We start from the raw sequence: 18,972 nt of genomic DNA, 5'->3' as shown, positions 1-18,972 counted from the left end.
TATTTGTGAGAATATAGTAGCTTATGCCAAATTGGCAATTTCATTTTTTCTACCAATGACTGATTCTGACCAATGGGATGGAAGGAGAAGTTTTCAGGGGCCCTGGTAAATGTTTTCTCGGTCTTAAAAAGAAGCACAGGAAAGTAATTTTTTTCCTCCTTTTGGCTTAAAGACTTATATGACTTGCTGTTACTGTGTGGTGACCAAGAAAAATGAACCTGAGGACCAAAGTCGACATGCTGAAAATGGCAGAGTGAAAATATGAAAAGAATCTTGGTTTTTATTGATGCCGTTGATCTTTGGATTCACCAACATTGGAATCAGTCTTTTTCTGGATTCCTTGATATGTAAACAATAAATCTCTTACTTTAAAATCATTTGAACTACCCGCAACCTAAGCCATGTATAATAAAGATAATGATGAGACAAACACACCTTCAGAAATTCTGTCAAGTGTATTATGGAAAGGGTACTGGAACGGGACACAGGGGAGGGAGGTTTGAGCTTGAATGGCTGCAAATAGCTTATAGTACTGATTAAGTGACCACCTCTTGGACTATGGTTTTCTCATTTCTAAAACAAAGAATCTCGAAGGCCTCTACCAGTTCTAAAATACTTGTTTCTTGAGTAACTCAAGATCAAATTTTCTGTTTCATTTATGTAATGGGAAGCTCAGGGACTAAACTATATACTTGGCCTAAGGTTTCTTCAGTAGACAGTGCCAAAATATTGCCTCCGATTTCTCGTCCACCAGTTCAGTGTGCTCTTTTATTTATGCTCCCCATGAAGGCATTTATCAGAAGATATGTGATTCACATTTAGTTTCACTCATGGCTGGTTGCAGAGTTCAAATAATGGTTTCATCTCTCTCTCTCTCTCTCCTGCTTTTTTTTTTTTTTTCTTTTTTTTGGAGGGGGGACAGTTCTTTGTCAGGATCTCTACACATTATGGGAAATATGAACACTCATGGCTACAAGCTTACAATTGTCCTCATAGTTTATTATCTCAGAGGAATAACTTCCCTTGTAAGGTACCTATGTTGTTTGCTTAACAAACTCTTGAAAGAAGAATCAGATCTCTCCTAATCTATATGATGGGAACTGGTGGGGGTGGGGGACTGAAATGGTTTCTTCCTAAAACTATCATTGTGGCCAGGAGAATGGAACAGTCTAGTTGGCCAACTTGATAATGCATCCCACTCGCTTTAGGTGGGGAGGGGGGGAGTTGGGTTTTGCATTTCTGACCAGCTGATGGTAGCATAGCTAACCAGTATAAACAAGGAGAGTCCGTAGCAGTTCTTGGGAAACAAAAGGTCTCCTGCATCTCCAGTCCTAGCCTTTAAACATGCCATACCTGTTGGTGAAAAGATGGCTTTCTCACCATGATTAATGGGTAGTTTGGAAGTGGCCCTTCACTTTCTTGCACTATACTCTCCTTGAAGGTTTTCTTCTTGGCAATTTAGTTCAGATTCCCCAACTTTTAGTTTACGGAGAGCCTTGCTGTGACACTTTTATAATTTAGGGTGAAATTCTAACCTTGCAAACACTCGTGATTAAGTGAACTAGATGCTGTGTATAATAAACTCAAGTTCTCTGGTGACTGTTCACCTTTCATACATGTCCAAATGGCCTTATCTTTTTAATTGACTTAGTTCAATCTGTACATGAAGCTCTCTTTGCCCTCCAGTGGCCATACCCACTATAACTCTGTAGCTGCTTCTTTCTCCCTTACCCTTGCTCCAGTTCTTATGATTTTACTCTTGTAGTCCAAGAACCCCTATTTTTGGTTACTGTCTCCAAAGGGTAAAGTAGGTGGGTTTCTCTAAGCTGTTGTGTTTATGCATTTGGGAGTGAACTTGAATTTTCAGTGAAATCCTTACTTCCTCACTCTGACCCACTGTGGCTCCCTGGTGCTACTGCATTGAATCTGTACTCTTCTGCCTACACTTAAAAGCAATAATTTCCGGTGACCTGACATGTACATTTAGTGCTCTGTGAATTATTATAAGCATCCTTTCTAAAGGAGACCAGTAACTATATTATCAAACTAGTCATAATGTAGCCAGGGACCAGCCTTGCTAGTAGTTCCTCCTGAACGGGAAGTTGTATAATTTAAGGGAAAGGCTTGGTTAGGAGCTCTCTATCACAGAGCCACAGCTGGCCACCCTTTCCCGAAAAATCCTTGATTATTTTGTATTAATAAGAAACAGGTCAAATTCTTTAGTCAGTTTCCTTGAGTGAAAATGTTCCACTTCAACCTAACAAGGATGCCTCTCTTAACTTGTAATAAATGAGTGGGAGTTGCACAAAGGCCAATGAAACTCTAGTACATCCGATCTTGTGACTGTTAACATCCATGGATACTCAGTTCAGTGTTGAATTCAATTTAATGTTGAATCACTTCAGGAAATCCAAAGTGTTCTCATTACACATGGGTGAGTGTATTTCCTCAAGGAGGTACAGTACTTGGCATCTCCTAGATGAGTGTGAATCACCACTTCGTCTGGCTGCTATACAAGTACGCATTGTTTTATTGAATAAGAGGGTAAAAAGTCACATAAAACACTGCATACTACAAATGGCCAGGGAATAATTCGACTTGCCGTGCTGCAACTTAATTTACACATTAAATTTCTAGAAAAGAAAACAAAACACAGCTTAGTCTGGGCACATGAACCATGAATGGCTCTGATTATTATTTTTTTAGTTGAATTCCCCTTGCCATATTTTTAGATTATAATATTTTAAGATAAAATAAAACTACTTGAAGTCAGGGCAAAAATTAAATAGAGCATAAATAGGACAAAAAGAGCTTATAGTAGACAAAATAAAAGAGGAAAACAAAGAACATAGTTTTTTTTCAGATTTCTAAAACATTACCATTGATTTCCCACTCCATGGACTATAACATACTTCCTTCTTTGCAGGGCTGAAATTTGTTTCCCTCAAACTTCTGACTTGTAAACATATTTAAGTTTGACATGTCTCCAGAAAAAAATACAATAAACTTGTTTTTCAAGCTGAGATAACACCCAGGGCATATTGCTTTAAATAGAAGAATCATGCTGATTTTACAAATTATGCTGGCTCTATATGCTGTCAATATTATATAAACTAATGATGTTTAGATAAATACTGTGTACAGATATCCTGATTTGAGCACTCGTATTAGTGAAAGAAATAATTAGACTATAACTAGAATATTATCTTGATAATTCCAAACATGAAGTGTATTGTCCTGAAATATTCAGCTAAGTGGTGTTAGAGTGTATTCTGAGGGGGGATCTAAGTTATTTGGAATGTTTACAAATAAATAGTAGATATGAATATATGTGGACTCAGTCTGCCTTTGTTTATATGCACAATTAGAATTAAGAGAAGGGAGAGACAGTCACAAAATTATGTTCTGCAGCTGTTCTCAACTGTCCACTTCCCGAGGCTATAGAAAGCCTTGTTGCCATACAGGTTTCCTCTGTAGAGAAGAGTTGTAGGTATGAGTCCCAGTCCTTTTCTTTATTTCTCATACATTAAAACTTTGTTTTCAGTATTTCAGTGCACTTTTTCATTTCTATACATCAGTTAATTGTAACTTCTAGCTCTCCTTATGGAAGGTAATTTAATGGCAGATGAGGATTTGACTTGATTTCACTTGGTGCTATGTTTTCTGAGATATCCTTTGGATTGTTGATTATTATAGCGCACATTATCCTATGAGGCTGGTCATGCTGAGGGCAGAACAATCTTAGGTGACACCAGACCATGGATCCAGATCCCTTGGGCATCTCATGACCTTTCCCTTTATCTCCTGCCATGTCTTCCCGTTGGTGCCAGGAGAGAGTGGAGAAAACCCATCCTCCTCCCCTAGAGTCTGAAAATGTTTTCATAGTCTGGCTGAAATCTCTTTCTCTTCTTGCATGTGTTGAGACTCAGCAATTAAACCCTAGAGGTCTCACTGTAGACCGCTCATAAGCTAAGAAGCCCAGCCCAGAATCTTTTACCTGTTTGAAAGCAGGAAGAGAAAATGGAAAACATCTCAAAATACTATCCTGCCACAAATGTTTTCTTGCTTTTGACTTCTTTGGCTCCTGGATCTAGACCATATTATCTGATTTTCACAACACAACCTGAATATGAAGGGCTGGTGAGAGTTTGAAATCCGGCTTGCCATAATGGTGGTTAAGAGAGATGGATTTCACATACATGGACTTGGTGTTGAAGGTTGGGATATGAATCCTGCCCTTTACTACTCAACTGTCATGACAGGTAACTTCCTTAATGTTTCCCCTCCTCCTTATTTTTTCCTCATCTCTCTTAACGCTTAGTTTGGGTTTCCATTGTCTTTTATCTGGACCACCACAATAATCTCCTAACTGGCCCCTCTGTCTCCGATCTCACCCTCTCCAGTGTACCATGTATCTTAAGGACATATAAAAAATATGGTCATCTAAAGTACTTGATCAAAACCCTTCAACAACATCCAATTATCCAAAAAGCAAAGTTCAAATGTCATAACAATTTATGATCAGTTTTCTTATGCCGCTCAGTGGCAGATACTCCTGCTTGTCTTCCAAGTTGCATTCTCATTTTTCTAAATTAATAGCACCACAAAGTGTTAACTGAGCATATTAATCACCATAACAGCATCTATTAGAAGTCTTTAGCAGTAGATATGGCCGTGTGACTTGTTCTAACCAATGAGCTGTAGGCAGAAGTGTCCTATGGCATTTTCTAAAAGAGTCTCTTAAAATACAGTTGACTTAGGCATTTTTTCCCTTTTTCCTTACTTTTTTCCCCCTCCTTTTTGCTGTTCAGAACAGATGCAATGGCTAAATCTGGAGTAACCATTTTGGACCAGGAAGTGATCTTGGATATGAAAGCCATGTGTGTGGTGAAACAAGAGGAAATGAATCTGAGTTTCTTAAGACTTCACTTTACTCACACACCAAACTAATCCAGAACCTCCTTGTTCCTCGATGGTAATATATCCCCAAAGAAACACTTTTTGATCTTGTTTTCCTGCCTTCTGTATTTACAACCACACTGAACTGTTTTTGAATTCATCATATAATTCCTTGCTTCTGTGCCTTGCCACTTGCTGCTCCTTTGCTGTATGCTTCAGCTTTCTGATAAACATCTTATTATGATCCACTTCAAAGGTCTCCTCATTTGAAAAGATCTTTCAAATTCTTTCCCTTTGCCACTACCATATATAATACCTTTGCCTAACATAGTACTCATTACATGCCACTATGAAAGTTTTATTTATCTATTTATTATACACAATAGATAATGAACTCCTTTAGGTCATGACTAGGTTTTTTCTCTTTGTATTTCAGTATCCAACATATAAATGGGTCCAAAATTATTCTAATTAAATGAATGAATAACTGACTAAAATTCTCTGCGCTTTCATTTCCTCGTCTATAAAAAGACAATATGCCCTGGCTGGTGTGGCTCAGGGGATTGAGTGCTGGTCTGCAAACCAAAAATGCATCATCAGTTTGATTCCCAATCAGGGCGCATGCCTGGGTTGCAGGCCAGGTCCCCAGTAGGGGATGTTCAAGAGGTAATCACACATTGATGTTTCTCTCCCTCTCTTTCTCCCTCCCTTCCTCTATCTCTAAAAATAAATTAATAAAATATTAAATATATATATAAACAATAGTAATCTTTCCTATCTTATAAACTGTTTTGAGAATTACATGAGATGAGAAATGAGAAGGCTCTTTGTAAACTATAAAAATTATCAATAAAGCTAAGATACTGTGTGTTCATCCAAATTTCTATTACCTAGCCAATCACCTTTCACAAATATAATTTCTATAGATGCCAAAGATATTAATATACTTCAATCTATAGAAAATGAGAACAAAGGATAAATTGGAAAGAGGGCACACTTTTGATTTTAGCAATATAAAAATTAGTAATATAACCCAGAGTTCTTAAGGTCAATTTAATTTCTATTTCTAGGTAGTAAAGTATATGTGAGTCCAACTGTCTTTTAAATCCTTAGCTTCTAGTAACCTGTTCAGCCCCCAGACAAGCATAGCTCCATGATAATTAGTTGCACTTAAGTTAAAACAAAAAATAGCACATGTCAAGCAGCTTCCACTTGCTGAAGGCACCTTCAGAATATAGAGTAGACTTATGAGCTGAGAGCTCAGGACACTCACTGTTTCTTCATATCAGCTGCTTTAAGAGAACATGAGACGGGCAGAGTTGGAGCCAGAAAAGATGCAGGATGCCCCATTAACCGAAGCAGCCGGGGAACTCTGAACATCTTGTGGAGGAAATGGACCCTGTGGAGCGATGGACCTGCTCAGTTCATGCTCATTTCTCTCTTGGGACTTGTATTCTAAGGTCTGCATCATCATGAAGTCACTTCACCATGTGATTCTGATTCTGCTACGGTTCTTCAAACATCTGTTGACTCTAGATGCTTCCGTTAGTCCTCTAAGACATCCCAGCACCAAGGTTTAATGCCTGAGAGTCTAAAAGCCCCTTTTTATAGCAATCAATTTGCTCCCGCCATTCCCACAGGGTCAGTCCTGTTTCTGCTTATATGTTCCTGTCTGTGGGGGTGGAGGAAGGAGTAAAGGAGGATAGGTTTAATGTCGCCTCTTATATTGTGAATCAATGACATAGGCTTTTAAAGCTAAAAGTATTTGTAAGATCTCCTTTAAAAAATATAGATGATTTAACTACTTTCACTCTTCTGTTTAAACTGGTTTCAGAAGGAAACATAGGGTTCAAAGTGAAGTTTGGGTTCTTCTCCTCTGTATATTTGCAAATGCACAAAGCTGGGTCTGTTATGTCCTGTCTGAAATGCTATCTATTTGTACAGCTTTATGCATCTCTTCACAGAACACCCATGAAGTCACAGCTCATATTTCTGCTTTAAATATTCGATCTTTTGGCTTTAAACACCCATAAGGGTTATTTGTCAAAACGGATCTTAAACCTCGCCCCATAGCTCTGCAGCAGATCTTTAAAGTAATGCTGTAGGGGTGGGAAGGAAAGGGTGGGGGAGACGGGAAAAGTCAGCCATTCGGCAAGCATTTATTGAGTGCCAAGTACGTGCAGAGCATATGGTATCTAGTAATAGGTGCTGTGAGGGGGATAAAAAAAAGAAATGGAATACGCGTTCTTTCCTCAAGATGAAGGAGACAAAGACGTGGGCACTGTCAGTTCAATCCTAGAGTCAGACATTTTAACCTTGTTTTCCAAACATGTTTGTATTATGAGCAGAAGCCAGTGACCTGGGGCATGTAAGAACATTTTAACAGCATCAGTGTGTGTGTGCATTTGCATATACATGAGCATGTGTAGGGAATAGAGAGAGAGAGAGAGAGAAGAAGGGGTATGTAGAGGTAGGGATGGGATTGTGGGTGAACAAAGAATCATGCCTTGTGCAGAAAGTCCCATCTTGTGTTCCATCAATCACTTTCTGACTCGAAGCCTTTGCTTAGTTTTCTAAGACCCCAGCAGTGAGCTCTTATGTTCCCTTTGTAACAACAATGCATTTGTTCCCATCATCTGCCTGATCCTTGGGATTCAGGCACTTTGTTTTTCCAGATTTGTGTTTGTTTTGGTCTCATATGAGGACAACTTGCCTTGCTGCCCTTAATCATTATTCATTTCTCCTACAATCCTCCTTGGTTCTGAACTGCATGTGGCCAGACGCTTGGAAGAACACCTGTCGTGCATGGGCTGTGCGAACCCAGGAGGACTGTTTCTGTGTGCTCTAGCAGATGTGACCTGCCTTAGCCTGCCCACAGGAGGCTCGACCACTCTGCCCTCAGGCTGTGAGTGAAGACTCAGAAACCACTGCCAGGTAGTGCTGAGCCCTTAGAGAGGTGTGTAGAGTAGTGAAGAGTCAGGCAGACTTAGATTTTAATCCTATTTCTACTGTTAACAACCTTGTAAAATCACATTGAGCTTTGTGAAGTTTCTCCATTTGTCCAATGGAAATTCTCTGACAGCGTTATTATGATAGTTTAATAAATTAATGCATATAAAGTGCTTAGCACATAGTAAGCACTTCATAAAATTTTAGTTAATATTATAATATTAATATAGTTTTCATTAATATTTATGCATTTGCCTTGAGACATTTCTTCGAGGCCTAAGACACATTTGTTCTGTCCTACAAAGTATATGACTAAGAGAAAAACAGGAAATGTGAGTTACTCCATTCATTAAAGTTCTTTTTTTAAAGTGCTGACTGCATTGCCAAGTACTTTATTAGGTTCCTCCCTCCAACCTTCTTTCCCTCATCCTTTCACAAGCATCTGCTGTGTGTCTATGAGGTGCCAGGCACTTTGTTAGATTCTAGGAAAATAGCAGTGAGATAGACAGATGTGTTTCCTTCCATCACAGAGCTTATGATACAGAGGAAAGATGTTTATTACACCAGTACAGCCAGGTGTAGAACCAGAGATAAGTTCCAGGTGCTACAAAAGTGCTTGTGGAATATAGGACACCTTATCAGATTTTCAGGGTCAGCAGGATGGTGTTATGAGTTTCCATTTATGAGGACAGTTCTCAAAAGTGTGAGTGATTTGGGTGCCATTGGTCAATGGTGCTTTCATCATATTTCCCTAGACAAGGCTGGCATTTTCTAATGAGATATCAATCAAATCCATGTATTTCCAACTCCATATTTTAAGTGATAAAATGGATCTTCAGTGAGTGTTTTTTTAACATAATACCTATCAAAAAGGGGAATTATAAAGCATCAAGATTTAAAATAAGGATTTTATAGGTACAACCTGGTCTGTGTTTTACTAATACTTAATGCAATGTGCTTTTTGTTAATATTTCTATTCTGAACTTAGTCACCCAGGCCAGACTTTACTAGAATATTTCTTTGTAAGTCATCTTCCACTGATTAAGGCAAAAGCCAGATTATTAATATGGTTCTACAGACTTCTCAAATTATATCTGTAACTTTCTTCTTCATCTAATAGTTTTAATGCAATTATAGGAAGGACAAAGGGATGGGGAACGTATATTTATTGATTACCAATTATGTGTGAGTGTCAAATATAATCTCATTTAATTCTCACAGGAACCCTATAAAAGAGGTTCTATTTCTATCTCTTTTTACATATTAGGGAACTGAGGCTCAGAGAGGTTAAGAAATCTCTCCAAATCTGCATACAGGGCTAGAATTCAAAGCCAAGACTACCTGATTCTAAACAGCACTCTGAATTTGGACATGAATGATCTGACAATTCACAGAAAGTCATGAAAAAGAGTTTATTTCCTCCCATACACAATATGTTTCAATGTATATAATCCCTGTAAGGCTGAGCAGTCATACAATAATCACATTTTATCATATAAAAATCCAGTTACACTCCTTATATCACAAACTACATGCACTTTATTCTAGGCCCTAAGACTCCTTTCCCTTTTTTGCCCTAAATCTGTATTTCTTTGAAAATCTTTCCATACACTATAATTTAAATTAACAGAACAATAAATGCCATTCAAGATGCCATAAACAGGAAAACGATAATATACGTATCACTTTTTCTGAGATTATAATTTTACTTTTCCATGCTCATTAAAAGCTCTCTTTTTAGTGTAGTATACTTACAAAATTTGTTCTCATTCAATATGCTTATAATAAAACCAACCGTCCTTCTCCAGGACTAAATTAATGTGTCTTCTTACTGCTTTCCCCAGAGCTATCTGTTTCCCAGACACCTGGAATCAAATCCTTGTACCCGTGTTTGACTCCTTCAACATCCTTGTTTTCCAACATTCAGACAAGCATGATTTATAATGGGAATAGCTTTTGTATTGAGTGCAAAATATATTCACTCTCATTTTTTAAAATTCTCACTCAAGCATACGATTATTGATTTGAGAGAGAGAGAGAGACAGAGAGACATCGATATGAGAAACATTGATCAGTTCCTCCCATTCATGCCCCAACAAGGATCAAACCCTCAATCTAGACATGTGCCCTGACCAGGAATCAAACCTACAACCTTTTGGTTATGGGATGATACTACAACCAACTGAGCAACCTGGCCGGGGCTTGCTCTCTCATTTGATCCAGTCTTCATAGCAGTCCCACCAATGTAATTGTTATCCATTTTACCCATGAGGAAACTGAGCTTCGGAGAAGTCAGAAGATGCTAATAATTAGTGAGAACTTGAACCCAGGTCTTTATGGATTACAAATACCATCCAATCTTCATTCATTAGTAATCCTGTGCTCATTCTTTTCCTTTCATTTTCCATGAACTCACCTTGAATCAGGCCTTCATTCCTTTATGCTCAAATTGGCTTCCTAACCATTCTCTTTCCTCTACTTCAATCCAAATTCTGTGCCCCAAACCAGATATAGCTTTCCAACCATGCACCTTTTTCCATTGTCTAGTGCAGTAACTCTGAAACCACTAAAAGTTAAATAATATGGTATTTCATTCACTTACAAAAAAGAAAATGTTCATTTCTTAAAATAAACATTTAATATTTAATATTTGAAAGATTTCTCCCTTCAGTTTATTTCTTAACCTTTTATCCTGATCACCAGCTAATGTAAGTATCTATAGTTATTTCATATTGCCTGCAAAAACTGTGGTCTCTAGGCACTCTGTCATATGTCAATTTGAGAATCACAACCCCAGATAGTAAGTGCTAAAATAATGGTCAGGACCCTTGAAACTCTGTCCCCAGGTCATATTTCTAATACTCATTAATACAACATCCCTCCCTGTATATACAGGATGGAAGTTCCTAGCCCAATGCCTGGCACATAGGCGTATTTAATCAAAGCTCTTTGTCCATCATTCTACCCATTGCTCATAGAAAGCACTCTGCAATGGTTCATTCCTGTGCTCTTGTTCCCAACTTCTTCCTTTCCTTTCATTTTTATTATGTTTTAAAAGATAATAGTTAATATTTCGTGGATATTTCTGATGTTCCAGGTCTTACCCAACAGCATTACATGATTACATGTATTATTTCATTTACACGTCCCATTACTCTGAGTAGTGGATATTAGCAAGACCTCCTTCTGGGCTTCAGTTTCTGAATTTGTAAAATAAGGATTAAAATAATACTTACCTAACAGTATTGTGGGAGTTAAGAGAGTTAATACATGAAGTGGCAAGGATGTGGTAAGCACTTAATAAATATTAGCCATTATTATTATTATGATACCTTCTAAGGTGGAAATTTAAAGCTGGTCTTGATTAATGACTCACTAGTAGCCACTAAAGACAAGATTTGGACTCAACCATATCCCCAGAGTCTGAACTCTCAAACACTGGGCTCCATGACCTTCCTTGTTTTTCCTACTTACTCAAATATCCCACCCACTTTAGGAAACCTTGGACACTCATTTATGTTCATAACATCCCCTTTGAATGCATCATGATATGTAGCGTAGTGTTCCACTCATATAAGACCTTAAATATATGAAGTAATTTCCATCTTTGCTTCAATTGTATTAACAATTAGAGACAGACCTTTATTAATGACATGATATTTCCATTTTCTACTTGTTCTGGGGACCTGCAAGACCTCCCCCAGGTTCAGTGATTTGCTGGGAGTTCTCATAGGACTCAGCATATAGTCATAGTCATGACTAAGATTTATTACAGCAAAAGGATACAAAGCAAAATAAGCAAAGAGAAAAGGTACACGAGTCAAAATCCAGAGGAAACCAGGTGCTAGTTTCCCAGAGTTCTCTTCCAGTGAAGGAACGTAAGACCTGCTTGATTCCTCCAGCAATGAGTTGTAACTACATGTGTGAGGTGTTGTCTTCCAGGGTATCTCATTAGAGACTCAATGCCCAGGGTTTTCACTAAGGGCTGATCACATAGCCACTCTGCCTAGCGTGTAATAAAATTCCAGACTGGAAATTCCTTTCTCTATTTTTTATGGGAATAATGGATGCTTCTACATGAGCCGTATTGCTTGTATAAACAGTTTAGGCAGAGTAAGTCACTCTTGTCAGTACGGAGAATGTGGGAACCTTCCTGTGATGTTATACCTATGTGTGAATTTGGAGGATGTTTTGGATGAGATTACATTTAAATGAGTGAGTTCTGAGTAAGTGAATTGCCTTCCATAATATGGTGGGGCTTCATCTAATCAGTTGAAGGTTTGACTAGAACAAAAAGACTGGCCTCCCCAGCAAGAGGCAATTTTCAAGCAGACTGTCTTCAGACTTTGGATTGGCTCTCCTGGGTCTCCAACCTGCTAGCTCACTCTGCAGATTTGACGTTTGCCAGCCCCGTAAACACAAGGGACAATTCCTTTCTGTACAAATATATGCACATCCTTTTGGTTGCTCATCTGGGGAATGCTGCCTAATACTCTTCCCAAAGCCCAAGTTCCCAGATGCCAGTCAAGGGTCAACCTTGCAAGCACATCTTCTTCCTAAGCACAGCAGTCTCAGGTCTTCTGTAGTAAGTCTTTTCTGCATACTACTCACTTTTATAGCCACAGGAACCACAGAGAAATCATACCATGGAGGGGCAGAGCCCATGAATAAGAAACTATGAGGTGGAGAAAAAGTGATTAGAGAGAATATGGCTAGCGGTGGCAGAGAAGTGGAAGCAGCAGACATAGAAACCTGGAGTGGGGGCTTCACTATCACAGTGGAGCATCCAGATGGGAAACAGGAAATGTGTGCCTGGGGGAACAGAATGAGCCAGTAACAAAATGTCCCTTTGTTCCACAAAACCTGACTACATAAGTGAGGTTTGTGGCAAATTGAAGATGGCCAGACATTCTTTGCCACTCTACATGACTAGGTAGAAGCTATTTTTCCCCCTTGAATCTGGGTTGACCTGTGATTTGCTTTAACCAATAGAATACCACAGAACTGACATTGTGGTTCTTCTAGGCACAGCCTTACGAAAGCCTGGCAGCTTCTGTCCTTGTGCTCGTGGAAGCCATGAGTCACCATGGCATGAAGTTCTGGAGAAAAACCTTGCTGGAGAAAAACCACTGGAGAGAGTGGGTGGGCAGGACAGTGAGATGCCAGGCCAGCGCCCTGCCATTCTGGCTCTCCCAGCAGAGGCCCGTGCATGTGAGTGACGTCATTCAGGGTGTTCCAGCCCAGCTGAGACACCAGATGACAGCACCTGCATGAGCGACCCCAACGAAGACCATCATAAAAACAACAACAACAACAACAACATTGCGCGGCCGAGCCCCACTCATATTACAGAATCATGAGCAAATAATAAAATGTTGTGAACTTAGACTACTAACTTTTAGGATGGTTTATTTCTTGGCAAGAGGAAACTGATACAGTAAAGCAGCTGAAAAGGTCTGAGAGCAGCGGTTCCATTAAAAGGGTGGGACACCAAAGAAATCAACTGATGCCTGGGGGCTGGGACAGCAGGATGACTCCCTGCGACTTCACACAAGGCACTCTTTTCCAGTTTCCACTGTTTCACAACTCTGACATGTGTCACTTCGCAAAGAAAACAATCTGTACCCTTCTGAATTAAGCTTTACTCTAGAATCTTTTCCAGACCCTCCCAAACCTCAGACCGACGTTTTGAGATCCCATGCAAAGTGAGTCATGTTTGTCTTCTGAATGCCTGTTGCCTGAGTGAAGATCTTAGATCCTTGGAAGTCCCACACCCTGAAGCTCATTTCTCCATTCAGGAAGCCAATGCATCATAGAACATCATCCCTGGCAAAGATTCTCAGCTTGTGTCTTAAGCACGTAAGTGCAAAAAGCCAGGTCAGTGAGTCCCAAAATGGAACAGTTAGCCCAAAAACCAGTCTGACTGATTTTATTGGCAGAATTCATGGGTCACGTAGTTGTAGCAGAAATTGAACCTATGACTGGCTATTGCAAATATTTTCATATCTCATTTGTGGATGAGGAGGAAGAGGCGGAAGGAGGAAGAGAGAGAAAGAGAGAGAGATTACACAAACGACTGGAGCCACTCAGCAAGTCAAAATTGAAGGCAGGGACATAATCCAGGGTTGTCTCTCTCCACTACTGGCAGCACGAGTTTCATTGATATGTTTGTATGTTTCTCCACTAGAGAAGGCATAGGTACAGACCAGCATTTTCTTTTTAGTACTTTAGCAAAACATATTTCCTTTTTGTGATATCACTGTTTCACCTGGAACATTCAATTTGTTCCTTATAGGCAGTCTCAGCCATCTCTTGGGAGAATGGGGTTGGGAGAGTTCTGATAAAAAATAAGTGCCCAGCTCTGACTGGGTTGCTCAGTTGGTGGGAGTGTTATCCCCATATACCAAAACAGTGCAGGTTTGATCCCTGGTCAGGGCGCATACAAGAGGCAACTAACTGATTGATTTTTCTCTCTCACATCGATGTTTCTCTCTCTCTCATTCCCTCTCTCTCTAAAATCAGTAAACATGCCCTCAGATGAAGATCTAAAAAATAAACTATTAAAAAATAAATCCCCCTTTCTCCACAACCTCGCCAGCACTTATTGTTTGTTGATTTGTTTATGATGGCCATTCTGATCGGTGTGGCATCTCATCGTGGTTTTAATTCACATCTCTCTGATGGCTATTCTTTCATATGTCTCTGGGCCCTCTGTATTTCCTCCTTGGAGAATTGTCTGTTTAGGTCCTTTGCCCATTTTTTGATTGGATTGTTTGTCTTCCTGGAGTGGAGTCTCATGAGTTCTTTATATATTTTAGAGAACAAACCCTTGCCTGAGATATTGTTGGCCAAAACCAGAGGGGTCAGGGGATAATGGGGAAAGAAGGGACAGGATCATCAAGGAACATATGTAAAGGACCCACGGACAAAGCCAAAGGGGATAGGATAGAGGGTGGGAGGTGGGGGTGGGTGGGCCAGGGGGAAAGTGGTGGCCAGGAAAATGGAGACAATTGTACTTGAACAACAACAAATAAATAAATAAATAAGTTAATCAATTAATTAATAAAATAAAATAAATTCCCAAAGGACCATGTGTTGAGAAAGAATGTGTAAGCCCAGCCAGCAGGAAGAGTGTGGATAGGCTCCCCTTGCTGGTAAGTTTGGGAGAAAGAATTGCCTGAGTGAGAAATATGACATTTTTAGGCTACCTCTTTTCATCTGATTTTAAAAAATGACCACTTTTCAATATGTTTGTATAAATGAAAATACAGCTAGGAGGTAATCTAAAATGATAAATCAGAATTAATAAAAATCTATATGTTCATATCCAGTCAGTAGACACTCTGTTTTGTTTATAGCATATGCAGAATCCATCTACGCATCCATCCATCCATCTATCTATCCATCCATCCAACAAGCATTGATTGAACACTCACCATGTGAAAAGTCTTACAGAGACATATTAAGTAGAGACCATACTTCCTGCTCTCCAGAAAGTGCTTTTACAATCTCACAAAGGAGACAAGACAAGATGTGAACACAAAGAACTATGATCAGGGTAATAAATGAGTAAGTACCAGAGGAGAGAAAAATAAGGTGAGATGAAAGTTCAGAAAAGGGAGACATCACTTCTGGCCAAAGGAAATATAGAGTAGACTGATTTCTTAAAAGTATAATCTATCACCCTCCAACTCCTGGTTTAAAAGCCTCACACAGTTATTAGCTATACGACCTTGGGCAAATCATAAATTTTCTGTGTCTTAGTTTGCTTATCTTTTAAAAGGAAGGGTTGAACTAAATGATCTTGAAGGTCCTTTCCGCTCTAAAGTACTGGGATACGTAATTTTTCATGAGAAGGCCCAGCAAAATATGTGACAATCTATTCTTTATACAACCAGAGTAACTCCTGAAACCTAAATAAGATCATGTTACCCATGGCTGAAAACCCTTTCATGGATGCATTTCAAAGAAAAATCAAACTCCTTTTGATGGCGCACAAGGTCCTGCAATGTCTGGCCCTGCTCTTTCTCTAACCCCATACCCCAGGTCTCCTCCTTTGGCCCCTGCTCTCCTGGCACAGGGACCCCTTTTCCGTTCCCTGAATGCACTAATCAGGACCTCCGCACACTCTTTTCCCTCTGCTAGGAATGCCCTTCCTTTTCTCTTAAGAAGAAAAGCATATGTATATGTGCACGTATGATTTTTATGAAAGAAACAAAAGCACACAATGGACAAGAGTCCAATAATACCATAAGATTATAATCCAAACCCTGAGGGTTGGGAAGCTGGGGGAATAGAAATCACGTTTCAGTGTACAGATCTGTGCTTAAACTCTTGTTTCCATACATATTTTGCCAGCTTTCTCCGGGCTTGGCACTAGGGATATGGAGTGACTCAACTTTTCCACAGAATAAAAATTTTCCGGTATCCTGGCACGGTGAGGGAGGGAGAGTTGCCTGGATAGATGAGGTAGAGAGGAGAATCTGGGGGGTCTAAAGTGTGTTTTCTCATTCTCCTGATTTCCCCCCGCACACCTGAGACTTTCCTGGGAAGTCCACTGTTGCAATTTGGCTCCTTTTACACTAGCATCCTGTTAGCAAGCACTTGGCATTCAGCATTCTTTGTTTTGCTAAATTTTTTTTTTTTTTTTTACCTTTCAGAAATGTGTTCACTCTTTGAAACCGCAATGATCTTTCTCTTCACCAATTCTCTTCATCCTTCTCAGTTTCTTCTTCATTAATGATTCTTTTTATACTCAATTGTAGTGGGGTTTGTGGAAAGGGTAAGGATGAAAGACTGTCTTCTGTCTTTCATGTTTAGCTGGAGGGTTTCTTCCCTTATCTCATTTTAAGACTGTCATCCTTTATATTACATCAGGTTCAAAGTCAGAGGTGGACTTCCCTGACCCCGGTTCTAAGTGGGTCCTCCTGTAATTATCCATCAGAGCACCCTTTTTGCTTCTTTCATAACATTTAATATGATTGAAAGCTGTATCCTTATCTACTGACTCGCTAATTTTAAATACAGATGTCTGTTGCTTTCAAGCCTGTGTGCTTCCACAAGAAGGCAAGCTCAGGAAACATAGGAACCATGCCTACTATCTCCTACCAATTTATACTAGTGGTTAGGACAGCACCTCACCATAACAGAGGCTCAAGAATTCTTACCGATGAATGTGCACAAACATGAGGATCAAATCTTAGACTCCACTGACAGAGCACCTATCGCCAAGGTGAGAGCAGACTGGAAAGAAAAAAGACAAAGATGTAGCAAATGGCATGGAGCCAGACTTTCTGTTCTCAAATCCTAGAACAATCACTCAGCTATGCCAACTTGTGGATAAATTGCATTAAAGTGAAGATAATAATAGCACTCTTACCTCATGAGACTATTGGAAGGATTAAAATGAGTCCACACACCTACAGTTCTTAGAACAATAGCTAGTACATAGTGAGCGCTACATTAGTGCTGGCTGTCATGTATCAGAGCACTTGGCTTGGAAGGGCCTTGGCTAGGTGAGGCTCAAAATTTTCCTCTGAAAATTTAAGGCTAAACTTCCAAGGAATATAATCAACTTGGCACTGCATGTCTGGAATGTTTAGAATTCAATGTTGAATTCTTGGTTCTTCTTCTTAGGTTTTCATTCTGTTTACATGTATGTCCAGTAATTTATAAAGCAGGACCCCTTGGGGGTAGCCCCAAAAGAAAGATTCCTCCTTGAGGATAAGTTATGGTGGGAGGATGGGGTGAAGGGTGCTAGGAAGGCTGTAACTTGATAGGCTTAGAAAAATACAAGGCTTGGAAGGGGTAGGGTGTGAGGGTGAAACAAGGAGGTTTGGACACTATACACAGACTTTGGTTGAAATGCCAGCTCTACCACTACTAGGTCTATGACCCTGACCAGTTTGCTAGACCTCTTAGTGCCTCAGTTGCCTTCACTACCACAAATACAGTAGAAGATGATGTTCACAGAAAGTTAGGCCAAGACCTGGTGCAGAGGAAAATGCTCTAGTATTTTAATTATCATCATTATTATTAGGATTAGTTGATTTACAGGCACAGACCCTCTAGCTAATCGTGGCACTGGCTAAAACCCTACAGACTTTTCCAAAATCTCACTCATTTCTCTTCTCCTTTAGGTAGCCAGCCTATTTCCTAGATCCTAACACTTTGGATTACAGTTTTGTTGTTATTCTGAGTTTTGGGGTTTTGTTTGTTTGTTTTTGCATAATTAGGTGTTATTCTGAAATTTCTTGAATACCTAGGCCTACTTCAGGGTCTGACAAATTTTGGAGTCGTTCAGTTGCACAGTTATCTTTCAGAGCTGCAAAAGGCCATACAATGTGCTCACCTGGTTCTATGGATAATAAAACTTGTGAAACTATACTCAGTTAACACTACTGTCTTTTTCTATTACAACTTGCACTCTGTCATACTTCCCCTCATGATCAAGGGCATTGGAGTGGCCAAGGTGTTTTTGGCATCCAGCTAAGAGAAAGTTAAGTTTAATTCGGATTTCTTGAGATACTTTTTTGTGGTTCACAGGCACTTCTGCGCCCCTACCCCCCAGCATTGGAACGGCTTCCAGCAACGTTCCCAGAAGAAATGTATTGCTGACACAAAGGGTCACGACCAGACGTCCTGTCGTGAGAAGAATATACCATATACTGTATCATAGAAGCACTAGAAGCATATGAGTTGTAGAAGAGAAACAAGGTTTGAAATGTACAGAGTCAGAAGCTGGTCTCTGAAAATTCTTCCACTCTTCAGATGAGTAAGATTGGAAGCCAATGGTTGACTAAGTCGACACCTAGTCAAAAGCACAAAAAATAAAAAATGAATTTAATCATTCACGGTAGAATGAAAGTTTCATGTTCTTTTTCTTTGACAGGAGTCCAAGGCAGCTTCAATCCCCCTCACCCACCCAGCAGGGAAAGTTCATTCAGGTCTGCCATTTCCGCCTTCTTCATGCCCACCATCGCTCTGACAGTTCTGTGAAGGTGGGAAACACATCTGAATCAACCTTGTGTGCTTAGCACAAAGCGTAAGCATAGTAAAGGTTTGTTGAAGAAACAAATAGGTGCATCAGTTATAGTATGTATCTATTGGCATATAAAAATGAAT

The sequence above is a fragment of the Pteronotus mesoamericanus genome, unplaced genomic scaffold (assembly GCF_021234165.1).
Source record: "Pteronotus mesoamericanus isolate MK-2021 breed Mesoamerican mustached bat unplaced genomic scaffold, CSHL_Meso_final contig_56, whole genome shotgun sequence".
Lineage (NCBI taxonomy): Eukaryota > Metazoa > Chordata > Mammalia > Chiroptera > Mormoopidae > Pteronotus > Pteronotus mesoamericanus.
Note: the sequence above shows the minus strand (reverse complement) of the source record.